This window comes from Prinia subflava, chromosome 20, assembly GCF_021018805.1.
Source record: "Prinia subflava isolate CZ2003 ecotype Zambia chromosome 20, Cam_Psub_1.2, whole genome shotgun sequence".
Lineage (NCBI taxonomy): Eukaryota > Metazoa > Chordata > Aves > Passeriformes > Cisticolidae > Prinia > Prinia subflava.
In genome coordinates, this window is record NC_086266.1 from 4,222,486 (window position 1) to 4,240,982 (window position 18,497).

The 18,497-nt window shown below is 41.3% G+C and overlaps 1 protein-coding gene across 3 annotated transcripts in view; it reads right to left on the reverse strand.

The window, feature by feature from the left end:
* HTR2C (5-hydroxytryptamine receptor 2C) overlaps window positions 1–18,497 on the reverse strand; it is a 205,872-nt gene that overhangs the window by 18,423 nt on the left and 168,952 nt on the right. The gene's annotated exons all lie outside the window — the stretch shown is intronic.

Here is an 18,497-nt window from a genome sequence, read left to right on the forward strand (position 1 = left end):
AGTGTTAGCTTCTGGCTCTGGTCAGAATAAAACCAGCATGTAAAAAACGAAGGAAACTTCTGCAGAAAATTGCTTCATGCTCTAGGACTGAACAGCATCTCATGGCATCTGTGGTGGATGTGGCTCCTCACAGGACACATGGGACAAACACTCATATTTAACCAGGAGTCATGGTCCCAGGTGGGATTTCATCTCCTGCCCCAGGATGAAAAAGCAAACCACAATTCCTGTGTGTCACTGAACAGCTGAGATGAGCACAGACTGTTGGCAGAAAAAGAAAGAAACTCAAAGACATTTTGGCAAAGTCACAGACCATCTCTGTGTGTGGTTAATTCGCTGTCAGATAAGAGTTCCTTACTTTTTTTGTGTGTGTTTTCCATCAAGAAAGATGGCAGTTATGAAACTGAATCACTTTTGTCAGAGGCTTTATGCATATGGGTAAAATGTGTTGCTTAGCACTGTTATGGGCACTGCAGTGTCCAGTGCATGAGAGTCAGAATTACCAGCTAATGTAGAAAGAAGTGACTGAAGGAAGTGAATAATCCAAAACACAGCAAATGGAAGCAAAATTAATTATGTCAAAAGCTAAAACAGAATTAGTCCACATTGTAGGAGAATGGTTGTAGAGGAAAAAAAATCAAAATGTCTCTTTCTTGAACATATTCAGTACTTGTACAATGCAATCTGTTCAGGACATCTCCTGGGAAAATGTGGTGTAACACCAAGGACAAATCTGGAATAACAGCAACAAAATACCTGCTCACACCACAGTAAAGTGAAGAATTATGTAAAATTCATCTCTGTATCTGCAAGAGTTTTTCATGAGAAACTCGAGCAATCTGCATCAATCATTTCTTTTCCAGCCATGAACAGGAATTTGGAAAAGGTTTCAGCACACATTTGTTGTGTTTAGCCAGTGCCTTGTATCTGTTGGGATGGATAAAAAGATAAAAACCATCCTTCAAAATGACACAGGAAGAAAAACAATATATGTCATCTTATTATGACATTTTATGTATGTATAGATATATGCACACTATATATATATTTTTATATAAAAGAAACAGAGCTAACAGGTGCAAAATAAGTATTAAAGATGCTTATGTGTGTTCAAAAACCTATTTTACCATTGTTCATTGGGTTGGCTAAAAACTAAAATATGTCTAAAATTTCTCATTTTAAGCTCCTGGCATTTACTGTACTTACAATTCACTTTTAACTACTTTAATGAATGGAATGAAAAAATGCAGGTTTTTGACTAAATCCCATCACAAAGCACAATTTCCCAGCAGTTAAAATGGCAGCACCATGTGTGCTTGAAGCACCTCCACTCCAACAGAACCACATCTGTCACTGCAGGAGGATTTATTTGTGCTGCTTCCAACACCCTGACAACAGGGTGCCAGGTTGTATCTCTGATCTGTCAGGGTTTTCTAGGACTTTTGTTTGTTTGCTTTTTTTTTTCTACTACTGCATTTGTATTTTTTTTAATATTCCTAGTAAAGAACTGTTATTCCTGTTCCTATATTTTAGTTTGAAAGCCCCTAATTTCAAAATTATAATAATTTGGAGGTAGGGGTTTACATTCTCCATTCCAAGGAGAGCTCCAACTTTCCCTGACAGATACCTGTCTTTCCAAACCAAGACAAAATGTTACAATTTACCCTATCACAATCAGAAGCTAACTATTTTTAATTACAAGACATTACAAACTTTTTTTAACTTATTACCTGTTGCTACACAATGCTGTTAATGTTTTAAAGCTAATTATCTAAAATTACTTCTTGTAGGTTTCACTAAAATGTATTTTTCATAGTTTTATTTTTCTAAAGTGTGTAGTCTTATTTGCAAAGCTATCATTTGAAACTTGTTCTTAGTTCTATTTCTTTCTCAATAATGTCTTACTCTATCATATTTCTAAGTTAGCATTTTCTGTCTCAGAGTATGTAGACAGATATGTGAAAAAGGCATATTGTATATGTGGCTCTACGCAGATATTTACTATATGTAATCTGATAGATAGAAAAGTTATACTATATTAACATTAGAATAATGTAGTGAATGTAGTTTTGTAATTAACAATAAGTTATAGTACAATAGAAGCTGTGTATGTGTGTTATATTTTTTTGCTCAAGAAGAAAAATTCCTCAGCACAGAGAGAACATTCACAGAGACCCCTAAACCTTCTAGTGAAGAAGAATTTATGGCCTCTTATCCACAGAATCTAACTTTCTCAAGGATGTATACTCTCATGTGTTTTTTTAATTAACAGAAAGATTTTGTGACAAGAAACAGCTGAAAATTACTTGTTTTACGTAAAATATGAATAGTCATAAACTGAAGGCTTAAAAAGGAAAACTTCTCTTTGTTCTGGGCCCTTCTCCCTCTGGCCTTTGTCTGGGAGGGAGGGGGGACAAAAGCCCGGGCTACCTTGTTTGCTCTTGTTGCCTCATTATTTGTCCTGTCTCTGAAAACTTTTTAAACTTTTATTATTGTATTAATATTTTTGTAACCAATTTTTATTCTTTATTAAATATTCATAAATTTCAAAAAAGCGAGTGATTGGCGTTTATCACAGTTACACACTATGTGAGCCTTCTGTCAGGCTTTGAGAATTCTCAACAAATCCACTTCTTACAAGCAGCAACCCAGAACCTACCCCAGACCTGTCCCTTTCTGGTGGCTTTTGCAGCTTTTGACCATTCTTTCCCACATTCCCACTGTTGTGGTTTTTAGGATAAAGCCCACACTTTCCCTCTGCTTTTTACCCCCACTGCACCATTGATGCAGCTGAAGAGTTTGGTACCAACCAGACTTTCCAGTGTTCACTTTCAACTTTCGTAGCTGCCACAGGCCTTACAAAAATAGAAAGCAATTACATACAGTTTTAACATTATTGCATTGCATTATTCCCAAGGGAACGAAAGAATTCGAATGATTGTCTTCTCTCTCTTTCTTATCCAGGAAGTAAAGCATTTCTAAGTCTGAAATACCACATCAGGAAGTGTAAAGCTACGTTATCTCTTTTCTGCTAGTTTGTTTTCCTCAGATTTACATAGACAAATGACTCAGAGACATCCATATCACTCTGAGAGCCACACTCCCGAGGGTGCTGAAAATCTCCATCGTGCCCAAGAAGAACAGAACGTCTTGTTTGATCCCCCAGAGCCATCAGTGTTTACCAGCATGTCCACAGAGGGGCTCAGGGAACGTGCAGCCTCCTGGCTAAAGAAACAGCTCATCTCAAGGGCAGCACTGCCAATCCTTTTTGATTTTATCAGCAATAGAGTGGAATTTAATGTTTTTCCAATGTATTGAACTCCTGGGCACCAAGTTACATGAGGAGTTATGTTTACCTTTGAGTTTCTAGTCTACATTTTTCTACAGGGAAAAAAAAAGGCTGTCCTAAGGATATCTGGATCCCTTCAATAGCACAGCCATGCACAGGGACATGATCTGCACACAAAGAGTGATGGTGACTTTTAGGAGAAGGACTGTGTCCTTCAGAACTGCACTCAGAAAGGCTTGAGTGTCCCAAGAGGTGCTGAGCAGAGGGTGGGCTCTCAGGTGATGTGATGACAAAGGATGGAGGAAATCACCCAGCAAGAAAAGGAGGTGAGCTGTGTCCAGGCAGAGCTTTGGAGAGATCCCTGCTGGCACCCTACCCTGGAACATCTGCCACAGTGCAACACCACACCAAGGGTTTATCTGGACCTGACCACATCCATCTGGGCTGTGACACTGCCCCTGAGCTTCAGGTTTCCTCTGAGCCATTTGTTCTTCAGCTCCTGCAGCTGTCAGCATGGCACAAGTGGCCCTCGGGCAGGGAGCAGCAGGAAAAGGGCATGGAGCAGCTTTGGAAAGCTCCCACCAGCGAGGGAAAATCCAGAATGTGTCTCCAAAGATATTTTGGTTCTTGTCTCACAAGTTACAGCGATTAACTGATGTGACTGTGTTTTATTGCAAGTCAAACAATTGCACTCACTATGCTGTTATGAGATTTTTAACTAGCTGTTGGATTTTCCTTTCTATCCAGTATTGCAGTGACTTGCAGTCTTGACAGGATGTGTAAGAAAGAAGGAAAATTAAAGCTAGAACAGATATAATTATCTGAGCTAGGGAAAGGTTGCTTGAATACCATTTAAGTAATACTTTAATGCAAGGAGCCAGCTTTCCAGATACTATACTTAAAACAACCCTGTTAATAAAATAGGATGTTTGCTAAGAAACAAACCTTGTGAATGTTGTTTTCATCCCAATGTCAGCATCTCTTCTCTTATGGAAATATAAAATTATTCTGGTGCAATTTGTCATTCCATAAATCCATGTGTTATATTGATTTTTTAATTTATTGGCAGAGACTACAATTATGTTTGAAGCCACGGGATAAATTTCTAGGCTCAATGCTGTTCCCTGCTCAGTTTAAGCATCTGTAGTTGCATCTGGAATTTTTGCATGGAATGATATGGACAGTTAAAGGAGCAATGGTACAATTAATTGAATTGTTTCAGCAAGATCATATAGAGGGTTCCTTCCAGCATTTTAGCTCCAAGAGAGCTATGATCTCTTCACACACTTCTGAGCTTCGTGTTCTTCCTAATAATTTATCCAAATGAAACCACTATCTAATAAAATATTCATAGCAGTAAACATTTTCTATTTACTCATGTTCTGTGTGTCAGCACAGCATCAGGAGAGCATCCTCTCCTTCAGTTTCCTTCATGCAGGTCACAGACCAGCCTCCACCTGCTATTTAAACAACCAATAAAGCAACAGTTGAATGAACACCACACTGGAGACTAAGCCCACAAGCAAACACAGACCTCCCACAAATACCTTCTAAACATGAGAATATAAATATTTTCAAATAATCTGTCTCGTAACAAAGTGCACAAACATGTGCCAGTAACAGGTGGCTTTTCCCCGGATTGAGAAAGATCCATTATCACAAGAAATAGCTGCCAAAGCCTACAGATCATTTGAGGAAACTAAAATTCAGAACTGAAAATGATGTGGCATTATTCAATTACAGCTGACTGCTGAGGAGTTACCTTAGCTGCACCAAAGAACACAAACCTGCTTGAACTCTGAGTTCCTAATACCAAATCAAGTTTAGACTCTGCCTCCATCCTAGGACTGGCACCACGGCTAGTGAGAGGATACAAAACCATAAAGGGGATTTTTTTTAGGTATTTGGTTTTATTTCAGCATAACTCAGTGGCAATTCGGATGTCTGTGCTATGCTGACAGCTGTCTGGGAGCCTACATGGGATTAATCCTCTTTCTAAGCTCAGGCTCCCTCCTGAGAATGCAGCTGGACAAACTGGCCTCCAAACCATGATAAAATACTAATATCAGTAAGAGATAAAATATTCTTTGGATATAAAGACTTCCTTACTCAGAGAACACAGATCTGGCATCTTTGACTAGCCAACATTTTTCACTAAATCTTCCAGGAAGATGACAAAATTGATAAGAATTTGCATTTACTCACTGTAAATCATCTTCTGCAAACCAGCAGTGTTGGCTTTGAGAATACAGATGCAGATGTTTGGTCTGCTGCATGTCCACTCAGTATTTTTCCCCTGTGTCTTGGGATGTAGAGCATGATGTGAGGTTGGAAATTACTGTGGAAACAGCATGATTGCTGTTTGGAGAGGGTCAGTGATTTTGCCTCCCTCTTGCTGCAGGCTGCAGGATGTGATCCTGGTTTTGGCCCCTGTTCAGTGCAGCCCTGCATCTGCACCAGCCCTGTGCCAAAGCAGAGTGAAACCCACACTCAAGAACTTTGGGGAATTCAGGGATACTGAAGGAATCAGCTTTCCCACTAGGGACAGTGTGTTAATGCTCTGCCTGCACTCCCTGCCAGGTGAGGCACAGTTTGTTGTCTGATGAGGTCAAAAGCCAGCACAAGCAGTTGCTGAGCCTGACACTGGCAAGAAACCTCTCCAGCCAAAGGAAAGAAGCCATATTTTGGTCATGCTTGGAGATAATAATTTTCATTTTTGATATTTCCGAGGATTTGCAAAACACATTCCATCTTTAGCTTCCTCCAAGGAGACAGGCATCTCTGATCCTACAGGTAGGATCCTACTGGAGGCTTCTTTCACAGGCCTGGAAAATCATTTTCCACAAGAAGTCTAGGTCTGAAACCTTTATTGGCTGCTAAGCCTGCCAGGGATCTCATTCCTCTCAGCAGCACAGGAGGCTTTCCTAGACAGCCCAGACACCCACAGGAGCGGGAGCGTGAGCAGAGAGCCCCTGCTGCAACCCATCCCACTTCTGTGGTGGCAAAAAAAAATACCAACATCAAAGGCTGGTGTTTAATCCAACACCTTGGTGGGGAGTGTGGGCAGAATCATGGCCTGGGGATGTCTCTGCGTCAGGCTTTGGAGGGAAGAAGGCTGCAGGCTCCAGCTTGGGGTGTTGCAGTGCTTCCCTTTGCACCTGCAGGGGCTGTGGGATGACTCTGCCCTCAGCCCAGGAGCCCCAGTGCCACAGAGGAGAGGGCTCAGCTGCTGCCCTCCTGCAGGATTTCCACCCACACTGGCTGGGAATCAACCTCCCCCATGGATGTGATGCTCAGAGAAGGCTGGCTTGTCCCAAGCCCCCTTGCTTGAGCAGGGCAGGTCACCCTGTCACAAAGCCTGGGAAGGGGCAGGGGAGGCTGGCTCTGAATGGAGCTGCAGTGTCTATCTCAGCTAGAACAGGGCTCCTGCAACCCTGTGCACCCCATGCCCTCCCAGAAGAGCTGTTACACCTCAATCAGCCTAATGAATCCTGATTTTAAATCATCTCTTTACTCCGAGCAACAGATTTGTCATTTAACAGCACAATCCGACTCATAAAGCCACATAATATGATATTAAGGATTTCCATTACTGTAAGCATTTTGTGTACAACTTGTTACTGCTCACTTCTCTGAGTCCACTATAAAAGAGGAGGCTGGGATGTGATTTATCCTGAGGTTCTGCTGTTCTCCTACTGCAGTGTTTACAGCCTATAAAATGCCCAATTGTTGTCAAACCATTGGATGAGGACACAGAAGAGTCAACACAGCTTTTCTGACAGATCCAAAGGTTTAGGAGCACTTCAGACTAAGCTAACACGTGAACCTCCATCCTCACATCCTGAATTTCAGGGGACATTCCTCAGCCAAAAGGAAAACAGGCTGCAACCTCAGTCCTGCCTGACTTTCTGTCTCTCTCTGACAAATGATGCAAACACCCAGCAGTGAATCCTGAGAAGGTTTGTGTTGGAAACTGCAGCTCAGGACAAGTGATCCCATTTCCCATAACAATGTTTTGGCATGTGGACCCTATTCCTGGTAGGTAACATCAGAGAAAGTGAAGCTTAACATGTGCCCACCCTCTGGTTGTACTCCTTTGAGTTTTGCAGAAATTGTAGGCCTATTGTAAGTTCCATTAACATGAAGTAGAAGTTTAATTTAACATGGATAAATGAAGCGTGGGTGTACTGATGTATTAGAAAGAATACTATTACCCAGAAAATTATAGTGGTCTCATGAGGTGGTAAAGGAAACTAAAGAAATTATATTTTGTGAAGTTATACCATTGGGGGTTTTGATAGGCTTGTTTTTGCTTTGTAATCAAGTGCAACATTATTTTATTATCATGGTTATACTATTATTACAGTGTAATCTTGCACTTGATTACAAATCAAACCCAGTGATAACTACGATAATAAAACAATGTGTTAACATAATAATCTAGCAAAACATAGTAAAATAGGTGCTGTTGATCAGGCACAGCATCAGCCAGTCAAGGGAGGGGACTGTCCCACCCTGCTCTCACTGGGGTGGCCTCACCTCGAGTGTTGGGGACAGTTTTGGGTGCCACAAGAAGAGGAGACTGAGGACAGACCTCACTGAGGTTGCACTGATCTCTTCTCCTGTGGCAGGACCCAAGGAAATGGCCTGGAGCTGAGTCAGGGCAGGGTGAGGTTGGATATTAGGAAAAATTTCTTCACCCAGAGGGTGTTTGGGCACTGGAAGGGGCTGCCCAGGGAAGCAAACACAGCCCCAAGCCTCAAGGAGCTCTTGGACAACAGTCTCAGGGATGTGGTGGGATGTTTGGGGCTTCCCATGCAAGGCCAGCAGTTGGACTCAATCATCCTTGAGGGTCCTCTCCAACTCATAGGATATTCTACCATTCTAAAATTCTAATTGTTGTCTAAAATTTCGCAAACAAAAATGAATAATGTGAGTGCTGTGGTATAATTAGCTGCTCCCAAGGTACCAGAGGCACCTATCCCAATACGGAGTAGGAAACCTTGGAAAAATCATTATGGAAAGTAGATAAAGTAAGGTGTAAAAGGTGTATTTAAAGGACTTCATCTTGAAAGTTGTATTGATGCTTGTCAACATCAACTTGCTGTGTTGTATCAATCAATTAACCTTGCTCTGCTGCTGTGCATCTTGGATGGACACAGCCGGCTAGATTTGAACAAGAAAGCAGACTCACAGCTCTTGGCTCCTCCTGTGTTAAAATGCAATCTCCCTTTCTGCTAATTTCAAATGGACTGATCAGAAGAAACCAACAAAAGTCCGTCTGGAAAATTCAAAATTTTACCCAACAAATCCAAAATTTAAACAGTGGAGGGAGAAGCAATTGCCACTCAGAACAAATGCACAGGCAGGAGGGCAGAGCTCTGCTGCCTCCCGGAACCAGCCATCAATATTCATGGGTGTCAGACACGCATTTCCAGTCTCCTGCATCCCAGTGGGTGCCAAATAGGTACAGCAAAAGCCTGTCAGACAATTTCCATATCTCAGCAACACCAAGACCTTTCCATACAGCTGCTGCCTCTGATTGAGGATGGAAATAGACATTTAGAAAAACAAGCAAAAAAAAAAGCCCAAATCTTACCAAAAATAGACACGCTGCAAAGTAAATTATACATCAGAAGATGGAGAGGTATTGGTCAGAATAACAACCTGCCTGTCCTGATAACTCCAGCCCTGCTGGAGAGCTGAGGCTCCCACCAATATGTCAACAGGAATGGAAATCAAACCTCCCAAAAAAACAACCATGAATCAACAGAGCCTTATCAACCATCCTGCCTTGCCCATCAAATCTCACACTCAAGAGCTGATAGAGGAACACTTCATGTTTGTGTATTACTCATTGAACTTTCTAGACTTGAACCTTTTTTCGTCTAGGAAGCAAGACAGCATCTTGGATGAGAGATTCACTCCCTGAACCCACTGCTGTCACTGCTTATCAGACTGCCTGCAGGAACTGCAAACTTTTCCAATATGAAAACTTGTTACTATCAGAAAACACAGAGACTGGGAAAATGGAATAGATCTTTGAAATGAATGCATGAAACTCAATTTTTGATGTGGCACGTGCTTTTAATCACAGCCTAGGCTCCATGACAGGTTCATGCACAAATCTCCATCATGCCATCAGCATCTTTAATGACAATTTGGGCAGAATAACCAGTAAGGATCCATTTGGTTCCTCTTGTAAATTGTCCTTTCAGGAAAAAGATTGTATTTTGTCAATGAGGCAGTGTGCAAAATAGTGCAAGGCAGAGCAATTGGCATGTGGCCCCTCTTCCATCTATGTAATTTTAATTTCACTTCCATGCAAGCAGATGAATCACACAGAGCCTGTTTCCCAGCATGTGCTGATAAAACACAAAGTAGGAACTTATTGCTACTCTTACTGTTAGGTCTTGGGGAAGGGAACTAACTTATGAGGGTATTTTAATGAATAATAGGCAACTCTAGAACCAGAGTTTCAAGGAATATGTCATGTGAATTGGATAGAGACACTAAAACCATAATTTGCTGAGCAGAATTTAATGGTATCAATTCAACTGATGGATAGGAAAGGAAGCAGAATGAAAAACTTGAGTTAATTCTGAGTTAATTGAGCCAATCCTGGAAACATGCATAATTTAAATGAATGTATTACACTGGTATATTTGTCTTACAACATACTCAAGGGATTTTTAGAGATTTCACCTCACTCCTCTGTATTTCTTTGCATGTTGTGTAAAGCAGTGCCTATAGATGTACTGGCCTGTGATTTTCCCCACATTTTTGAGCACAAAGGCTGAGCTGTCCCACCACATCCATCTCTTCTAAAAATGCAGCAGTCTATTGATCAAGTCTTGGCATTTCACCAGCATTCAAGTGGAGCCCTTAATAAAGAAATTATGATATGATTGTATCGATCACATAAAGTCACCATACACTAAAAAGAAATCTTACTTCTTTCCACACAGTGCTTCCCATAATATAACCCAGTAACAGCACCAAATATCTTAGGATGTACACAAATATATCAAACAGCAAAATGCAGATGAGGCATCCATCTACATCCAACAGCAAATTTCCTGAGTGATGAAACAGCCTCAAGTTGTGCCATGGGAGGTTTAGATTGGATATTACAAAAAATATCTTCACTTAAAGGGTGGTCAAGCATTGCAAAAGGCTGCCCAGGGAAGAGATGGAGTCACTGTTCCTGTCAGAGTTGAGGAGATAAGGGGATGTGGTGCTCAGGGACAGGGTTTAGCTGTGCCCCTGGCAGTGGCAGGTTTATGGTTTCATTTGATGATCTTGGAGGTCATTTCCCAGCCTGAATGATTCTGTGAACACAGAACACAGACTGAGCAAGGATGAAACAGCTTTTCAATGTCCAGACAGAACAGAAATGCAGCTGGCCAGCCTTGGAGTTCCGGGGTTTCCCTGGAGTTCTCAGCTCCCTGCAGCCAGGAAAATGCAGCCATGTGTTAATCTTTACAGCAGACTGCAACAGGACCAGCCCTGGAAATCCTTGGCAGAGTGGAGAAACACACCCTACTGACAATTTCCTCAGCCCAGTTTCACTCTGCTGAGGTTAGAGAGCAAGTTCTCAGCATGAGATGATATGCCCCAGAGATTTGGTGCATGGAAGTGTTGCTAGATTCAGCTGCAGTCACCTTCTAGGAAGGAAAATGAGGTATTTGTGGGGAAAAGAAAACAGAAATAAAAGCAATAACTGGTGTGGGGTGTTCAGGGTGGACAGAGTGGCTGAAGGCTGGGACCCAGGCTCTGTGGTGTGGTGAACATTTTAACTGGGTCTTTCTCCAGATGAGGAACAGACAGGTAAATCTGAATGTACAACAGCACAGACTAAAATTAACTCAGTCTTGGTGAAATGTTTGCAATTCTAGTTAAATCCTCTTGTTTGATTTAAAAATTTTTAAGAATGGAGATGAAACACACCCAAGGAGGGCTCTGGGTGTGTCTCACATGGCTCCAGTGCTGTTCTTCCTCTCAGATGAGGCTAAATTGTCTGTGGGAAACACATAACCTGTCTTCATTTTATCTGGTATCTCCATGATTTATAAAGCACCAAATTTACTGCTGGAACAGTTTATCATAGGGTCTTTCTTCATATACACAGCAATTCTGGTTTTCTCATTATCTTTATCAATTTCTGGTTTGCTACAAAGCATGTGAGTTTATATTTCTTTTCAGCTAAACCCATAAAAGTTAATTACAATGAGGCAATGCACTTACAAAACTACTACTGGATCTAACAGGCTATTGTCATAAAAAGTAAATAAAGATTCATGCATTTTAAAGCACATTTAGCTTCACTGATCTAGAAGCAAATTGGGCATGAGAAGATTGCACTGACAGCATTAAAACTGCTGCTGTATTTAAATTGACATCAGTAAAACAAAGACTGATAAAACAGAAATGTAACTATGTACACTCCAGATTTTGGAGGCTTTACACTCCTATGAGTTTTAAAACCTGTTGCATCTTCCAAAAAAATTTGAGCAAAAGAATGAAATAAAAACTGTAATTGGGTCTAAAACTTTATTTGCATTAAATAACACTTTAATGAGTGCCATTCAAAATTATTCTAATGAGTCATTCTTGCACATAAAAGATTTATTTTGGTTGGGCAATTCTCAATTTCACCAAGCAGGCAAGACAGACCCATCCAATTTAATGTCTAAAATATGAAAAATAGCTTCCTGATTGGATGCAACATATGAGCTGTGGGTAAATTAGTAAAATATAAGGCCATATGTTGAATTGGAATAATAAGATTTACTCCACTGAAATCATCTGAAGTATTTTAACATTTCCCTTCACCTCTCAGGATTCAAACTACTGGGGGTGTAGTTTGAATAGAAGTGTGTGATATCACAGGGTGGAAAATTTGGAATTTAAGGTTTTAGTATATATTACTATATGTGAGGCAATATGGAGGATTTAGGGTGATAAATTCTACTTCACCCTCTTCTTCATGGTTTTGGGTGGTTTTTTCTTACTTTGTGAAAGGGTCAGCATTGCTTCAGGATCAGGAAACTTGTGATCTTTGTGATTTCACTTTCATACCTGAATTATGTAGCTCAGCACAATATTTTTCTAAGGTGAGTTTGCTTCCTTTATCTTCTAAATATTTTTGAATTTTAATCAAAACCAATGAAATGAACAAAAGGCCCTCAACAGTCTCAGCCAGACCAGAAGAGCGGGGCTCACTCCTTTCCCAGCAGGAAAAACAAAACACAAGTGCCTTAGGGAGAGCCAGCCTCACCAAGCCAAGGCAAAGGCAACCACAGGGAGCTTTCCATGCCAAACCACACTGAGCAAATGGGTGCCCAGAGAAACACAGAACATTCAAACCAGGCCCTGCATGGACCAGGAGCACATTTCAGCACTGAGCTGGATGTTCCAGGCTGTGCAGCTCTGGGTCACCCCAGCTGGACAAATGCCAGCTCATTTCTCTCCCTTTTGTGTTCCATAAAGCTCCAACAGGGGCTGGGTCGTGCTTTGGGTGCTGCTGAAACCCCAATGAGCAGCAATGCCACGGAAGGAGCTGCACTGCAGTGGCACAAGAGATTTCCTCAGACTCAGAGGAGAGCAGCAGAACATCTCAGATCCTGCTGCAGCCATGCCAGGAGCTGCAGTCATGAGCAGGCAGGGAGTAGAGAGGTTGGAGGAGACAGAAAATTGCTCTGGCAGAAGTCCTAGCCTCTCTGCATGTCCTGTCAATGTTCCCACTGACTTTAGCAGAGTCAGAATCTCCTCTCATGGATTTTGTAGGAAACCCAGGTCCCCTCTGCTTAGAGTTATTTACCTACAGGCTGCTGCCACTGAGCAAAACGCAGGAGGAACCCATCTAGAAAATAAAATCTAATGTGTTCTGTAGCATTCCTGGGTTTTGTTTTCCTGTATTTAGAGGGGATAAAAAGAAAGTACTGGATGTGCCACTTTAAATCTCAGACAAAAGGTCTCATGCTTCCATGCAGCTTAGAATAACTGGTTTTGCTCAGGCCCTTCTGCAAGAATCTCTTAAAAAAAAACCTGTCAGACCCCCGGGGCAAGCAATGAGTGTCTGCAGGACCCCTTGGCAAGCTGTGAAAACCTGGGCCAGCAGCACATTTTCCTGGAAAAGGGCAGGGTTAGCTCCCAGTCCTGCAGCACTGCCAGGTGCCAAGGCTGTGGCTCACACACCTGAGGATGGAAATAAACATTTATAAAATGTATAAAATGTCTGTTTCATAAATAGCTGAGCAGCCCCAGTGCCAGGCTGGGCTGCTGGCACAGAGCCCTCACTGCCTGCTGGGCACCCCGCTCTGGAGGGCACACCTGGGAGCTTTGGGATCCTCTCTGGAGGGGTGTTATTTACCTAAACCTAACACAATCTGACTCTGCAATCTGCACATTTTATTGCAGCCCTCAATGGAAACTCCAGAAACAGAGGCTGCTGGAAGGGTTTGTGCTCCACGGGCAGCACCTCACCCCTGGCAGATCACAGGCTAAAAGCCCCCTTAACCCACAGCAGGAAAAGGAGCTGGTTGCTAACAGCAAGGGGGTTGGGGGAGCAAAAAAAAACATGTTTACAAATGTGGAATGTTTGTTTTTCTCCCATGTCTTCTCCTGATGCTGTTCTTGTCAACAGGAACAAGCACAGAGAGGACAGTAAAGGATCTCTCTGCCTGTTCCAAGAAGCCAGCCAAAGTCAGAGCTGGAGGATATACAGGTGGCACAGGGTGAAGAAATAACAAGAGAGAGGCAGGTGGTAAAAAAAAATTAAATAGCGACTGTTCTGCCTTTTTATCTGACAGCAGAATTGGGTCTTCAGAGTCCTATAAACTAATGCTCCAAAATATGGACAATAGCTGAGCCCAAATGAGTCACAAGGACCTGGCACAACACTGCCAGGCCCTACCCACAGCAGTGAGCAAGGTGCCATTGAAACTCTCTCTGAAGCTGGCATTGATTTATTCTGGTGAAAATTCTCTTTGCACCACAAGGCCTGTGCTGCATCACGCAGAGCTCAGCAGCAGAGGAGGCAAGATCAGAGACCCAAGGCAAGGGTCCTGTGCTTCCCTCCTGTACAAGAGTTATTGGTGACATTTTACCTCACTGAAAATAAAAACTGCTTTAAGCACCGTGGCTGTGTTGTGGGGTACCTGTGCCCACATAAACAGCTTCACTGCATCCATGGTTTTACAACATTTCTGCCTCCTCTTCATTCCTGGTCAACCCTCAACACACAAAAACTGGGTTTGGGGTTTTTAGCATCAATGCTATAAAATTGCAACATGCCTCTGGAAGAGCAGAGTTTAGTAGAGTTTTCTATGAAATTAATTGTGCTAAAAGGAAAGACACGAAAAAGGATAGAAAACGTTCATGTTAATTTGCTAATTTCGCATGGAGTATTTCTCTCAATGGAGAATATTGCACTAGGGCCATACAGAGCCTGCCTGTTGAGGAGGTCCTGGGGATGGGGCTGCTGCATGGATGAACAAGTGAAATTCCATCAGTTAGGAAAAAAAAAAATCAATATAAACTCCAAACTACTGTATTCATCTCATATTGGTGCCATTCTGCAAATACCAAACTTTACCTCTCATCTTTCACAACAGAAGCGCATAAAAATCTCAAGGAGATTTTCAGACAAGACATCACTAAAAACACAGAACAAAATAATGAGAAAGAATAACAAAAGGCTACAATAAGTTAAATTGCTCTGATAATTTTTAAAAGCAATTCTGCCTTAATAAGACTAGTGAGAAGATGACTTTAAGGTATCATGGAGCACCGTGGTCTTTCCTTCAAAGTGCTTTGCACTCCTCAGATAAGCACACTTTCCTCACTCATCTGGCTTCCAGTCTTTATTGTCCAAAATTAAAAGTATAACAGAAACATTTAAATAAAACTAGATAAAAAGCCAGACATAAAGTATGGATAATCTCAGACAAAATCAAAAATGAAATTAGGAAGAAATTTATGTGTGCGCAGCAAATGCAGCTTTCAATTTGACAATTAAAAGCTCTGACTCAAATGTTTTTGAAGAGGGTGATGCAAATATAAGTTTAATAGATTTAATCACTGCTGAGAAAGGGTGTGGAGCATCACTCCCTCCTCTTGAGGTATCATCACCCTCTCCAGCCCTGAGCTCTTGTGCTGATTTCAGCTCTGCAGCCTTTGACTCCCACTTGACCAGCAGCCATCAGCTTTCCATCAATGCAAGCCAAAGCTGTGAAGGAAATGCTGTTTCCAAACGTGATCCAGCAGAGAATCATCCCAGGGTGCCACATTTTCAGTGGTTCTGAGAAATCCTGCAAGTTAGCATTTAGCTGCCTCAAGGTATTTTACAAGCAGGGACCCATATTCAATGAGATACAGAGAGCATCTATTTAGTATTCCCCAGCTCCTCTCACTCTAAGCACAATTTAAACCTTGGGTAGCAGAAAAGAAGCTGTTCTGTGGATTCAGGGCACATCATAGAGAGATTTCTTTCCCAAAAGCAACACAGATAGGCCACAACTTCATCCCATTTGTCACACCAGGTAAACAGGCAGTTGTTCATGTGGGGAAAATTCAGTATCAGGACACTCAATGCCTCAACTAAAGTTTCCTGTGTATCTAATAATCTGGAAAGAGGGTGAATAATGATGCAGTAGGTTTTCGGATTTCACAGAATTATTTAGGTTAGCTGAGGTTACAAGGAAGCTTAGGGACTTGGAAAGAGAATAAACGCTGCTGGGTGAGCACACAGTGGAGCAGCCTATGGATCCTACTGATGGAAAAAGATGAAGCAACACTTCCTGTTGGAAGTGTTGGAAGAATTTATATCCTGTTGGATATAAATTTCACTGCACACACCCCAGGTACAAGGTTGGAGAGAAAAAAATAATCCCACCTCTGAATTTATGACAAAGATAGTGCAAGAACGTAACTCCGCTGGGGGTTTTTACCAAAATTCTGTAATTTGATCTTTCAATAAACCAAATCATATTTTCAATTGGACTTTTAGATTGGCATTTATAACACCAAGAAAGCTTAACACCCTCTGCAACGTCCACCCAGACCAGCTGAAGAGATTCTCTTGCATTCCCTCAGCAGCCCTCTCGTTGCTCATGAACACAGGACACGATGTGAGCCCACTGCTGCTCGTGAGGACACAACATCCACCCCTGGTCTGCAGCTCCATCACCTGTAAGACACCTCAGCCCTATCAGTGTTTGATAAAAATACCAGTATTCTTCATTATTCAGGCATTTCTCCATTGAGCTGAAACTCTGTGTACATTTCTCATTTGCTCTCCCCAGCACATGCTTATTAATTAGCATACCAATTTGCTCAGTTCTTTAGGAACTGCATGCCAGGGAAAATGTTCTCAGTTGTCAAATGCAACCCATCGATTACTGTAAGGCACTTAAGACTAATTGATAAATATATCTGAGCCCTGATTAATTGGTGAAAAATCCATCCTGCTGCATCCTGCTGTCCCTTCCTTTATAATAAGATTCTTGAATTAACTTAGAACTTGGTTTTTCCTTCTTTTAATTAAGAAAACCACAGAAGTATTTGAGGAGGGTGTCTATTCAATTTTCTGGTTATGCTTGAAGTGAAAACTACTTCATTTACCTTATTAGCCCAAAAGTAAGGAAATGAGCCTACTCTGAAATGAGCAACTCTGTCAACTAGAATTTATCTTTGGGGCTGATGTGGAAACTTGAAAGTAATCTCTTCACTCTTCTATTTGTTATATGTATTTTTAAATGTTCCTTTCTGATCACATAAATTAAAAGTGACTTCTACAAATCTGGAAGAGATGTGCTGCATACACTTCTCAGTACAGCACATGGCAGCCTTTGAAACAACCCAGTGTGAGATTATGGAGACTGAACAAGGTAAAATATACAGATTAAAAATGACTGAACATTCACAATGATGTTTCCAAGAAGAAACACTCTTCCTGCTCAGTCCATGGCCATGCACCCCAGTTACTCTCACAAGAATTCTGCTCAGGTAAGAACATTTTCCTCCTCCTTGCTTCCACAATTTGTAGTCTAAATAATAAAAAAAACCCAATTTATTTCATTGGGGCCCTGCTCAAATCAATCCACAAGTTCCTCTGGGGCTCATTTTTAATCCAAATAGAACTTTTCCTCCTCCTCCCCTCCCAAAGCCTGAAGGCAACGTGGCTGCTTTGGTCCAGCACCCAGCACTGCCTCAGCAGCCTCCTCAATTCTCCAAGGATTTCCACAAATCTTCCATACCTGACCTGAAATTATGATTTTTACCAAAAAAAAATCTACCTAGTATTGTTTGTCTGTGAGAAATGTTTGGGCTATCCACAGCCAATACTGGTTCTCTGGCAAGAAGGGGGGATAATTACAATGCCTCTTCAAATCAGTGATATTTCCTTGCTGCTAAAAGGGTGGCGTGCTTTACACCTTTAAACTATCTTAAGTAATCATTTTCTAGGCAGAACAGAAAATCCATTTCTATTAGTTTCCAAAGACCTTGCAAGTATGTATGGAGGAAGACCACTTCCATAAATTCACCTTTTTAGAGTCACTGGCTAACACAGAATTTATGCAAGTGCAGGTCTGTCACATAATTCAGTATTTATATGCTCCCTTTCGAGCTCCAGGGAGCTGGAGTAAAATGCTAAAAATAAAATACACATGTTGTAATACACACAAGATTTAGAGATGGAACTATTCTGACAGTTCAAAATAAAAGATCTTTGTGCATAAGATCTCCATAGCTTGGCCTGTACCTAAATCACATATTGATTTAACTCACAGTAGACAAGTTATATAAGCTTTGGAATGATGTATGCTTGATCAATGTGTTTTAGAAATTAATCTCTGCCAGACTGACTCATTTAGGCAAGTGAAGAAGTCAGATAAATATCCCTACATTTTACTTTATAGGACAGTAAACCAATCGCTAATCAAATTTGTCAGTAAATAGAATTATTTGTTTCCAAGAAATATCAATATTAAAACACCTTTCTAAGAAAATCTGTAAACAGATTTCAAAAATCACTAAGTTTTATCTGTGAAATACCCAGATTATAAAATTGATACGTGGGTATACAAACATGATGATCAGAGATACAGGGGAGAACAAAACACCCCTTTGAAACACCCAGGGATGGGGACTCCTAGAGCACTCTGAACAAAGGGATCTGGAGTCTCAGCCAGATGAAAGTGAG